Source organism: Camelus dromedarius, chromosome 2 (assembly GCF_036321535.1).
Source record: "Camelus dromedarius isolate mCamDro1 chromosome 2, mCamDro1.pat, whole genome shotgun sequence".
NCBI lineage: Eukaryota > Metazoa > Chordata > Mammalia > Artiodactyla > Camelidae > Camelus > Camelus dromedarius.
The window spans coordinates 56,382,399-56,395,426 of record NC_087437.1 but is presented as its reverse complement, the minus strand read 5'-3'; the positions used below and the strand labels follow the sequence as shown (position 1 = coordinate 56,395,426).

Here is a 13,028-nt window from a genome sequence, read left to right as displayed (position 1 = left end):
GAGGTCTGGGTGGGAGAAGTGAAGCAGTAGCGATCGCTTTGGGAGGGTCTGTCTAGGCACCTGGGTACCACTGCATCTCATGCACGCTGATCTGCTGGCTCACCTCTGAGGTGGGGGCAGCAGCCAGGCCTTCTGCTCCTTCAGCTCCTGCCAGATCTTCTCCTTCAACTTCTCCATGTCCGAGGCCAGGCAGGCATGAAGCTCCGTGGCTAAGAGCACCAGCTCCTTCTGCAGCCCACCCACATGGTCAGGGTCAGATGCAGTGAGAGTTAGTTAAGGGTGGCAGTTTGTCCCCATGGGTTGCAAATTGTTCTCTTCCACTTCACAATCAGCTTATCTTCCTGCCTGCCTGCCCACCACGAGCAGAGGTAACAGACTTCTTCACCAGTTCCTTCTCAGGGTCCTCAGTGACTTTTTTTGTTGATCTCCCAACTGTCCCCTTATGAGGCTTTAACTGACCAGCTTCACCCACAATTGTAAGACTAATGCCTACGATAAATTCCATATTCTATATCATTCATCCATATCATTTCTGTTCTCCTGGTTGGACCCTAACTCATACGCCTCTCCTCTCCACCAATTTCTCTGTGTCCAAAATCTGTCTGTCCATCACTTCAAGATTCACTTCAAACACCACTTCCTCAAAAACCCCTTCCGGAGTGACACAGTTGCCTCTTCCCTTGAAACACCAAAATATTTTACCACGTATCTGAAAGTTATGTTACATGCTCTTAGACTAATCTGAATATCATACAAGTTGTCTTACAAACCCCTGTGCATCTCATCTTTCATAACGATCTAGACATTTTTATTCTTCAGGGGCTGGGTTTGTGCGACTGCATTTTAATTTCCCAGTCTCACCAGTGTCTTGCCTACAGAAGATTCTCTGAAAATGGTTAGTGTCCAAAAGAGTAAATGACTTAGCCACGCCACCACTCCGTTTTTCATAACACAGGTAAAGGAAACCCAATGCGACTGTGTGTGGCGTAGCCTCACTTACGTGGAAACTATTTCTATCGTTACTTTACCCTTCCATTCTCTTCCCTTAGAAAAGAGCCTCTCCAGTCTGAATCCAATGCTGTTTATTCTTACCATATATCTGGTTCTAATAAAACCCGTTAGCTGGCTCTCTGGTCTATAATAAAGCAGAAACAGCTAATTACAAGGGGACAAGAGAGAAAAACTGCTCGAACAAGACACGCTGAAAGCTAGAAGTAATAGCAAACAACGAAAAGAGAAAGAAGACAAAAAATTTATGAAAATCAGATTACACAAATTTAAAATACCAGTCTGAGCCACTGAGTATATGGGTAAATGATTTCACCTTAATAAATTCTAAAGGAGTTACAGTTCATTCTAATGAACTGTCCTGAATCACCAAGTTTAAGTAATGCTACCTAATTTAGAATAATCTCCTGAAATTATTTTAAAACAAAAGTCTTAAAGAAAGTTACATATTAAAAAAAAAAGTTACATATTGAAATTTCACCATTCAAAAAAATCCAAGGGGCACCCATTCTTAAAAAGAAAAAGAGAATTTTTTTTATCATACATTTATTCAACAAATATGTAGTGAGTGTCAGCTATGACTCAGGCACTGTAGTTGGGCGTGTGCATGTGTGTGTGTGTGTGTGTGTTTGTACATGTGTATGTAACTTTTCTCAAAGGAAATCATCAAACTTGGGAGATGTGGGACAATAAAAATTAAAAATTACACCTTTTAAATATTGGTTTCTCACAAAGAAACAAGTAAATGCAACCAACAAAATAAGACTGAGTTCATTGTTACTAGAGTCTTCCAGGGTAAAATAAACTGTCAACTAGAATGAAGCTACTTGCCTTCCCCACACAACCTTTGCCTGATTTCTCTGCCAAACATCTCTTCACAGCAGGGAAGGTCCCTGGAGACGCTTAAAGGTGTTACAACTATGCACAATTTGCTTGGGAAGAAAAATGTGACAAAACACACATAAGAAATATTTGTTTCTATCATCACAGTCCCCAACACACATAGGGAGGCAACTGTGGCAGGTTTTTTTTTTTTTAATTTTTCCCCCCTGGTTTACAACTAAAATTTAAAATTCACATAGTTTTGAAATAGGGTTAAATGAGATAATGAAAATAAAGCGCTCAGCACAGATCCTGGCACACAAGGAGCACTGAATCAATATTAGCGATTATGATTAGCAAGAGGTCCTAAACTTCCGGCAAGCTCTGCGAATTAGCCTCATTAAGTGTTATGGGGGGGGGCAAAATTTAAGTCTTCTGCTATTTTTCCTTTGTCACCCAGAATGCTCTGGGGCCATCATTGGAATACAAAAGAATTTTTTCAGCAAGCCAGGCCTGGCTGGGGAGAATGATGGACAGGGTCAGAAGTGCTGCCTGCAGGTATGTCAGACGTTTGGAGGAGAGAAGCAGGGCAGTCCTACGGCACCTTTGCCCCCATGTCCTTCCCCAGGACTGGCCCTTCTACTTACAGGAGTGTCTGCTGAGGGCAAGGTAGCAGAATGGGTCCTGGAGCAAAATTAACATCGCTGATTACATGATTGGATCTTTGGCTTTGATTTTTTAAAGGATGTCAATAAAATTCGCACAACTGAAAAACTGGGGCACGTGTAAGTGGAAGCATGTTCGGAGAGATTATTTTAGTTCAAAAAATAATAAAAACAGCTTAAATGGACTGAGCACTAATTACGTTGTAGGCACCGTGCCTACATATTTTATCCTAAAACAATTCTATACCCTTATGCCAACAACACGAAGGAGGATCAGGTTTACAGACGTGAAGTAAGTTTACCGTATCCCAGAGGTATTAAGTAGTATTACCCTGTCCAAGTTGTTTCAGCCTAAAACCCACATTGTTACCACTATCTACTTATGAACTATTACAATTTGAAAGAATAGGTCACCCATTCATTCACTGATTCAGTACCCTTATTGAACTATTCCTTCATAGGAGGCGCCATGAAGCCAGACAAGGAGAGACACATAAAATATTCAGGGCCACTTCTTACAATCAAAGGGCAGAATGGTATAGCGGTGAAGCTCGCCCAAGCGCAAACGGTAACTCTACTGCTGACTAACTCTGCGACCTTGGTCTTGGTTTTCTCCTCTGTAACATGGTGATTATAAAGCTTCGGAGGAAGCTACTGTTTGTAAGGCTTCTATTATTTCGATCACGTATGAGACTGCACGTTGCATGTGTTGGTAGAGATTTCAGGGAGGAGTTCTACTCCTTGAGAGAAGAGTTAGGGACCCTTTAGACTTGTAGAGCCAAAAAGAAGAAACTGATCTTATCTGGAATTAAATTTGCCTTTCACATGCTCACTCTTCAGGACAGCATATTTCAGAAACTAGTACCTAAAATCTTGTAAGGAAATAGCTCTAGATCCAACGTTTTGGGGGGCAGATTACATAAAACACCTACACAACAACTGTAAATTTTCCAGCTGAATTGAACTGAACAACAGTGCATACATTTCCATCCGTTACTTAGTGCATCTGGAAAAAAGAATGATATTGTTGGAGAAAAAGAAAAGGAATCTGGGTTTGCCTGTTCAACCTGTTTTGTTTTGTTTTGTAGGATAAGCTAATGGGAAAGGAAGGCTACGAGTGGCGCATCAGTGAAGCCAAACTGTCTCCTCATCTGCTCTCAGGTGCCTACATGAGGTCAGAACAGTTTACCCCTTCATCTTATAAATAAATTCCTCCATTTCCTTCACTGTCTGTTCAAGGTTCCAAATATGTCAGACCTGGTCACCATCCTACGTCAGTCCTTTCAGTGACTTCCTGCTGCATTTTGTATAAAGTCCCAGCTCCTTACCTTGGCTTGTAAGGCCAGTCTGATCTAGCCCCTGCTTATCTCAGCACCTTATTTCCAGACCTTCTCTCCCCCTGACATGGCCCCTGTCACCTCAACCAGGAGCAGATCGATCCTGGCTCCTTCTCAGGCTTTTTTCTTAGCTCAGACATCACCTTCTCAGAGGCGCCACCCCGAACCCCCTATTTAAAACTGCTCCTCCTCCACTTCCCTCCAGCATCACTGTGGTTGTCATTGTTTTCATCTCAGCCCCTTACATCTTATCCTGAAGTCACTTGTATTTCTTCTGTTTACTTGTCTGTCGTCTGTTTACTCATATGTAAATGAGTAACCTCATGTAGAAATATAAAAACAGATTTAAGAAAAAGTTTCTGCTGTAGAGCACAGGGAACTATGTTCAATGTCTTGTAATAACTTTTAATGAAAAAAATGTGAAAACAAATATATGTATGTCTATGCATGCCTGGGACATTGTGCTGTGCACCAGAAACTGACACATCGTAATTGACGGTACTTCATAAATAAATAAATAAATAAATAAATAAATAAATAAATAAATAAATAAATAAAATGAGTAACCTCAACACCTCTGCTTTCCAAGGCAATTTTGGACAACTTCTAAATATATGTATATACACACACACGTATACCTACATATAAATTTGTATTTCAATATTCTAAAAATGTATGTGTATACGTGTATATATGTGTGTGTGTGTGCATATATATAAAACCAATTTTGTATTCCAACGTTATATACATAGACTTCATTTCTTTGTTCATTTCCATCTATTTCTTTCTACTCCTTGGGGACAAATAATACTAACATCTATACATTTATTTATTCAACATTTACTCAGAATCAGGCAGATGTTATTTGCTGGACATTATTTTAGGCACCTGGAATGCAGCGGTCAGCCAAACCAAGGTCCCTTCCCTTGTGGATTTTACACTCTTGTGGGGGCAAACTAAACAGTAAACAATAGACAGGCTAAACTTATTAATTAAATAGTCTGTGGAAGCTAACAAGGTGACAACTGCTAAGGGGAAACACTTCACTATATGTGAAGTGGATAAGCAGCAAGGACTTACTGTACAGCACAGGGAACTCTATTCAACTTCTCGTAATGGGCCATAATGGAAAAGAAACTGAAAAAAATACATATGTACGTGCAGAACTGAATTGCTTTGCTGTACACCAGAAACTAACATTGTCAATTGACTACACTTCAATAAAAAATAAGAATAAGATTTTCTCAGACCAGGTAAAGCATCTATTTGACGTACCCCCTCTCTCCATCTGAGTTTTATCTGAGTCTCAACAAAGGGGCAAGGTTATGGAGTAAACAGCAGCGCTGAATGAAGAGGGAGGACTGAATATTTATTTAGGGCCTTTCTGGTGGGCCCTTACGTGTAGGGACTTACTATACTTAACCTCACTTTAACCTCTCTAATATAAGTAAATGTACCGCTATAGGCATAGATAAAGATGTACATATCCGTCTAACTACGAGACAGCCAGAGCGTGCATCTGACCATTTCACAGATGAGGAAACTAAGTCTGGGCAGGCTAAGCAGGCCGCATTTAAGGTTCAAACCCAACTCTGACTCCAAAGCCAACCCACTTTTCACTTCATACCCACTTTATCCATTCAGCCCCCAGCCCCTGCCATTGTTTCACACTGTAATTGGAAAACTGAAGTTTAATTTTCCAGAAAAGTGCTATTTAGTGTGTATTACCACTCTCGTGTCCATCGTTTCTCTAGGTTGAAAGAACTCCTATTTCAGTGAGAGCTAAGCTTCTTCCACGGGCACTAAATTAGCTCAAAAGAAGAAAGTAGAAAATATGCACTCATAATGCTCAAATCCAAATTAAAGCCAAATATTGTATCCCTTTATTTCTCTGTAGAAGATTATGGTGATTAATGAGGATACAGAGCTTGCTTTATAGAAAAAAAAAAAAAAGCTCTCTTTTCATTGCCCAAACAATAAGTGTCAGTGTGCCTAACTCAGCTGCCTGTTAACTCCTCCCACCCCCAAACCTGAATCCTAAGGGAGAGAACAGTGTGTAGGTTGCGGGAATGTGTCCGAACCACATCCTTAAGGACACAGAAGGTGTCTTGACAGATCTGACTCCTAGTGCAGTGCTCACTTGTGATTCTCATTGAGGCCAGGAGGCTACGTGATACCCGGGTTTTATGATGCTCCACGTGCCAGGACATGTGGATGACTCTGTGGAAGGAAGAATCCAGATCTACTTGGTTTTATGTGGCATCTGGACAGGCACAGATTCATAGAACACTGTGCCTTAGAGAGTACCTTGTTCAAATTCCTCCTCCTAGAGGTGAGAAAAAGGACTTTTAGAGAAGGAAAAAAAGACACTAACCAGTACCAGGGCTGTTGGGCTGAATGACTGAAGGAAAAAAGCATAACCTTAGAGTTAGAAAGCTAGGCTCCAAGTCCCAGCTCCGTTATTTGCTGGCTGTGTGACCTTAGCAAATATCTCACCTTTTAGACTCAGGATGTAAAATGTTGTTGACAATATTTGCCGTGATTACTTCAGATTATTGTAAGAAAGAAAAAATGCTTGTGTGCATGTGTATATAGACTATAACGAGCCTTTTGAGGGCTTCAAGTTCTGCATAAACAAAAACTGTTACCTTGAACCTAGGTCTTCCGCTTTCTAATCCACTATTGATTTGGGCATGCAGTTGAATATCACTGCAGTTGTTATTCACAATGAAAGTTAAAATCCCCACGTGCCAGACTCGTGACAAATGTATGGGCATCTGATACCTACCAAATGCCGGATGACATGGGTTTTATTATACTCTTTTTACAGATGATGGGAATAAAGTAGAGATAGACCAAGTAACTTGTCCAATGTCAAACCCAGGGATGTTGGTCTGATGCTAAAGCCCACGATGTCACACAGCCACAGCTTCAGGTCACCATGGCATCTAACCACAACTGGCTTAAGGAGCCATGTTATCTATGAAAGGAACATTTCCAGATATCAGAGAACTGACTGGCTCTCTTTTTTGTTGTCTTTCTTTAGCATTGATTGGGAAAAGAAGCAGATAGTGTAATCATATGAACTTATGTGCCAGACAGGAAGAAACCACAGGCATCTCCTAGATATAAACTAGACATAAAAGGTCACCTGTCCTTATGTCCAATTATGTTAAATAATAGCTAGCCTGGTATGAATTCTTCACCGCCTTTAGAAGTTGAGATCGAAGCTCATAGCAGCTGCCCACTTCCCTGGCAACTTCCTATTTTCTTTCAGGTAATTTATTTATGACACTTGACATTAACTGTACTGTCAATATATGTAAGCATGAACTTCAGTGTCGTCCTTCACTGTGTTTGCTGCAAACTGCCCTGTATTATTAGGATAAAACTGTCTTTTTCCATCATTGAGCCAGTGATGTCTAACCTCCGTAGAGTCTGTGACTCCTTATCATTTGTCTGATTTTGTGACTACAAAGTTAAAAAAAAAATTATCAAGTTACCTTATTATTCTGTAGTGATGGCCTCTGAGATAATTCATGATATGATAAAGTATGAGAAAACTGGAAAGCCAGTGCTGGGTGTCCCTGGCACAGCATGAATCCCTCATCTGTTTGAGTCTGCATCTCTTATGTATAGGGCACCGTGCCCTCAGGTGTTTAGGCGCTAATTAGGGACTTGGACAAGAACACAAAGGGGCAAATTATTGGTCCACAGTTTAAAAGATATACATACATGTATATATTTAAAAATCACAATAGAGATAGAAAGATGTTATAAGCATTTAAAGGGATCCCAAAGATTGGGAAGAATCAAGAAAGGATTTGAGTAGCAGGTTTGGGAGGGTAAGAGGGGGGAAAGGAGAAGCAGCTGAGGTGGTGTGGTGTGAGGATACAGGGAGGGGACAGTCATGAATCTAGTTATTCTCGTCCTCAGGTCTGACAGTGTGGTGTCTAGTTAAACGTGGTCCAGTAGACCAAACAACTTTGTGCTCAGGAACACACTCATTCTAATTCTCACTAATTGGATAACTGTGGGCAATTCTCTAAGTCTCTTGGAGCCTCAGTTCTTTCATCTGTAAAAGGCAGGCAATAATATGTATCTGAGAGTTATTTTTATGCTTAAATGAAATGACAGAAGTACATGCACCAGTGAATGCTGATTTCCCTCGTCCTCCTCTGTTTGACCAGAAAATAGATTTCTTGGCATGAAACAATCAGGGTATTTTCTTTTTATTCTCCTTTCCCTTTTTAGCCTTGACTTTTACAAAGAGATGTGGTGATGGGATTTCAGAGTTGAAAGGAATCTTAAACAAAAATAACAATGTATTGTAGTGGAGGAAGCTTCGAGATCAACTAGAGAAGCCCCTTCACATTCAGGCCCCAAAGCAGAGAGACTCTCCACTGACAAGGCAGGGTGATGCCAGAATCAGATCGGCAGGACCTGCACAAGGTCAGGTCCCTCCTAGCTCTGAAATGACAGGCAGAAAGGCATCCCAGCATCAGTACTTGCTTTGTGCTACGTGACAAGGTCCTGCTATTCAACCTCGCTGAGACTCAGTTGCCTCAAAAAAAAACAAACCAGGATGACTGCAAGGACTGAACGAGATGCTCTAGGCACTCAGTAGGAGCCACAATGGAGTTCAGCAAAAGGGTCACTATTAAATTTTGATTTTTACAACTGAACAAAACTCATAAATCGAAAGAACTGATGGCAGAAGAAAGAATTCCTGTTTCTGAAATGCCTCCTATGAGTAAGGGGCTGAGAAGGAGACAGGAGCTTCTAGGTAGGTGCCAGTGTTCCTGTTCCCCAGTCAAGGAGACTGAGGCCCATGTCAGGGTGACACCTTGCCTCAGGTACCGCCAGACGCTGAGACTCCACACTGTCACAGCTGTGAGAGCTAGTCGGAACACAGTTAGGCCACAAGGTCTCCTCCAACCCCGGCAGGGTAAACCATGCCTTCTCACTTTCAAAGAAGGAGAGAAAAAAAAAAGGAAATGAGTAGCTAACCTGATTTAATCCCCCAAAATATCAGATACCAAATGTTCTGTAGCCTTCCTGTTCTTTGGGGTTTTTATTTCTCCCACAGAACAATTTCCAAAATGGGCGAAGATCACGGTAGGTGGCTCTCTTTCATATTTCATGGGCAAGGCACAAGTGACTCACCAGATCCTACATCTGTGTCACCAGCAAAAGCCTGACAAGGTTGAGCAACAAATGAAACTGTGTGTATGTTGGAGGTAACCTTTTTTTTTTCCTACCTCTCCCTCTGATTTTCTCCAGCTACATTCTGCTTTTCTAACTGCGCCAGGTAAGGTGATGCTGACTGCCTACTTTTTGGCAAAAGCAAACATATGCTTTCAAGTGCCAAAAGCAAGGAGCAAAATGTTTCTCCCCAAACTGTATCTGCCAGCCTGTCTGCTTGCTGCGAAGCAGAGAAATCTGATGGCTTGTGGGGAGCCTCAACAGATAAATGGCCCCATTGCCTGGGCTGGAAACAGATCTGTTCATTTTCCTTCATAAGCCTGCAGCCACCGGTTTCCACAGAGAGGACTGAAACTCCAGACCAGTGGTCAGCCTTGCCAGTGAGCAGTGGTCTTTTCTGCAAATGCTGTATCTGCATACTGCTCTCGATATTCCATCCTTTACCCTCGGAATTGGTAAAAGAAGAGAAAAATACTGTGGTCACTCATGACATTTATTCCTCAATCATCTTAATACCCTGAGTATTAGCATGAGGATGGCAGAGGGAAGGAACCACTCAGAACAGGAAGAAAAATATGACATAATTCTGAACTTTATGTCTTCATCATACGCCTCCTCCTAGGAATTGAAGGTGCATTACCTCAAATGCAGGAGAGTGGGAAGGCTGCCCTGGGAGATCACTGCTTTGAAACTACCTCCCCTGAGGGCTGGCCCCACTGAACTCTACAGAGCATAGTTTGCTACCAAAGAAATACCCTCTTTGGGACAGAAAGGATACCCTGCAATCACCAAACAGATAAAATCAGCCTAACAACTGAAGTACATTGTTAAAGATCTCATTGGAGAGATGACCGAGTGTGATGGGAAAAGCCCTTAACTAGAAGTCAAAATGTGTGAACCATATTCCCAAGGGTGAAACTTACTAACCACGTGACCCTTGGCACCCTCTCATTTCTCTGACTCTCATTCAATTTTCTTCTCAATAAACTGAGATTAGCTAAGGAAGAGCTATCAACCTACTCACTACATGCATTTTACATTATTCCACTTAACTTAATCCTCACATGAATCCTCAGGGTAAGTATCTTTTTCACTTTAGAATTGGATCAAATGGAAACTCTAAGTGGTGAAATAAATTGCTTACTATTACCCGTCTATGTAGGAAACAGAGCTGGAATTTGAATTTGACCACAAAATAATTTTTTTCCATACTTCATCATATCATTATATTATCCTTCCACTATTAATATGCCCACCATGTCCTTCTTTCAAGGCTATTGCAGGTAACAAGGAAAATAATATGTATTAAATACACTGTGGACATTTTAAAGTTCTCTCTCACTCTTTCTCTCTCTATATATGTAATATATAATCTCAATAAGGAAGAAAGGTATAACTGAATAGTCTTTCCTTAAAGAACCAGAACTAAAAGGAATTAGCTTTCATTTTCCCATTCCCTTGTTCCGACCTTATTTTGAACAATTTCCTTTTCCCCACAGTCTCTCAGGCATGTGTTCAGATGTATCCTGGCCAGCTCATCACAATGCATGCACATGGAACAGGCTGACGGAAGCAAATGATCCCATCCTCTGCAAATGCCTGGTGCGGGAGGGACCTAAGAGGGTACCACCGAACACCTCCCTTTCCTCAAGATGTATCACACCTCCGTCCTGCATACATCAGCATCACAGGCATATGGGATGGACTGTGAAGCAGGCAGCTAACTATAAATATTGGATGCTCAGTTCAGGGACTTATGGCATAGCCAGGAGATAATAATAAATAATTGTATGAAGTCAATCAGAATAAAATCAATTGTTACCAGCTGGATGGAGGAATATAAGGGACACTAGTGCATTTTAAAATACCAATAATACCAATAATAAAAGAAGACTAGTGTGGCCACATGTGAATATTTATGTTTAAAAAAGGTAAGTTTGTATCCAGAAGGGACTGAATTTAGCAGCATCACTGTATAAACCAAAAAAATACATGGGGATCTTATTGTTTTCCTATACTAGCTGAAAAATATAAATCTGCTTGTCTAAACTGAGACAGCAGGAATAAAAGGCTTCGAACATTCTGCAACATAGATGGAACTTCCAACTTCTCCTCCTGCCTTACTACCTACCGCTCATCAAACTCAAGACCCTTTTTGCCAACAAAGGATGCCTCAGATCAAAGTTTCACAGACCTGAGGCTTCCTGAGGCTTGTCAGGGACTAGCATCACTGAGAAACATTTTATATTCCAAGTCAAGCATCTATGATCAAAGTCACATGTAGAGGGCATTCAGAAAACACTATAAAAGAGCTATGCAAACTCCAAAGAAGGAAACACCACAACATTCAGATTAAAAAAAAAAAAGTCACTCTATCTGAAAAACCAGCCTTCTAAGAACCCACTGTCTCCAGGGTTACTGCGTAGTAATGTTTACAATTGTTGTCATCAGTGTCAAACTGGCCATGTGTCAGAACAGGCAATGTGCTAACCGTGTTATTTGTTACCCATTTCATCCTCCCAAGTGCCTTAAGGACTTGTGACCATTAGAATCTCCATTGTACTGCTGGGGAGAAAAAAAAAAAAACACCGGAGTATCAGAAAAATTGGATAACTTGCCCAAGTTCACATAGATAATGTGCAGAAGAGCTGGAGTCAAAGCCAGGTAAATCCTCCTCCTCAGCCGGGAGCTAACCTGAGCTCTGCGGAGCAGCGCCCAGTTTCACAATTTCACAACTAGGGGGTGGAGGCAAGGAAGGCTGGGGACTGTCTCTTAAAGGAAACGACAGAAGTTTGCTTTTATGTTTGTGATTTTTCTCTTTAACTCAGCTTCCTTGTTCTCTCCCAGGACTTAGAAGCGAGAGGAGCTATGGCTGCGGGAGGTCACCCAGTCCTGTATGAGAAGCATCCTGTCTCCCACAGGACCGCCAGGGCTGGCAGACCTGTGGGAGATAGACTGGATTGCTTCTCCGGGGCTAGAAAGATCACTGTACCGCACGAGATGACTGGCGCCCACGCGTCCCTCACCTCTCCAGCGACTCCACCAAGAGTCTGATGGACACCCTCGGCGGGGCATCTTTCTGAGAAAACAGGTCAGGGGAAGAGAGAGAGAAGCTGCAAGCAGTCTGTACCCAGGCTGCCACAGGTCCAGGCCGGAATGGACGTGATACCCAGTGGGCACGCTGGGACACACTGCCCCCTTCTATCCTCACCGTTCACAGCAGCACTCTGGAGAAACCAAGGCGCGGGTCTAGCAGGGTAAATCCTTTAAAGAGCTGGGAGAGGGGTACAGCTACGCGCAGCCATCCCAAGACCGCGTTACTTAAATGCCTACAAAGATGGGGCTCTGGACAGTGGGTTCGAGTCCTGGCCACAGCACAAACTAGCTGATCTATCCCAGCCGCTGCCTCTCTCTGTGCCTCAGTTTGCCCTTCTGGAAAACAGGGTTGAAGGAGACGATCTGTAAGAATCTTTCCACCCTGAGATTCTGTAGATCGGTGATCCCCCGAGCCCTCATCGCCGTGAGAGACTCACCTTTCTTGGGAAGCAGCGCGGGGGCAGCGAAGGCAGTGGGGATGGGTGCCGGATCGCCCAGCACTGCTTCTTTCGGTGCGCCTGGCCAAAGCGGAGCTCCGGGGACCCCGATCCGGCCAGTCTTCCCGCAGTGAGCCTCTTACTTTCCGCCGCACTTTCTTTTTTCCCCCTTTGGGGCTCCTCCCCCGGCGCGGCGCGATTGGCCGCCGCCACGCGGGTCCGGCTCCTCCCGCCGCCTCGGCTCTCGCCAGCCGCCCGCTCTCAGAGCTTCCCAGAGCCGAGGCCGCGGGGCGGCACCGAGAGCAGCCCCGCCCGCGGCGAGGAGGAGCCGCGCCGGGCCCGCCGCCCGCCGCCCCGAGGCCGCGCTAGGCCCTTCGGCGCCCGGCCTCCGCCTGGGCCGGCTGGGGCGCGCAGGGAGGGAGAGCGCGGGACCGGCAGCTCGGCGCGCTGCCCGGCGC

General features: G+C 43.3%; 1 protein-coding gene across 3 annotated transcripts in view; it reads right to left on the bottom strand.

Annotated features, from left to right (window-relative positions):
• Positions 1 to 12,801, bottom strand: part of IL1RAP (interleukin 1 receptor accessory protein) — a 121,148-nt gene extending 108,347 nt beyond the window's left edge. For all 3 annotated transcript variants that reach the window (XM_031453282.2, XM_010990111.3, XM_010990113.3), the window contains exon 1: positions 12,571 to 12,801. The gene's annotated coding sequence lies outside the window, so the exon portion shown is untranslated. The remainder of the gene's footprint in view (positions 1 to 12,570) is intronic.
• Between the last annotated feature and the right edge of the window lie 227 nt (positions 12,802 to 13,028).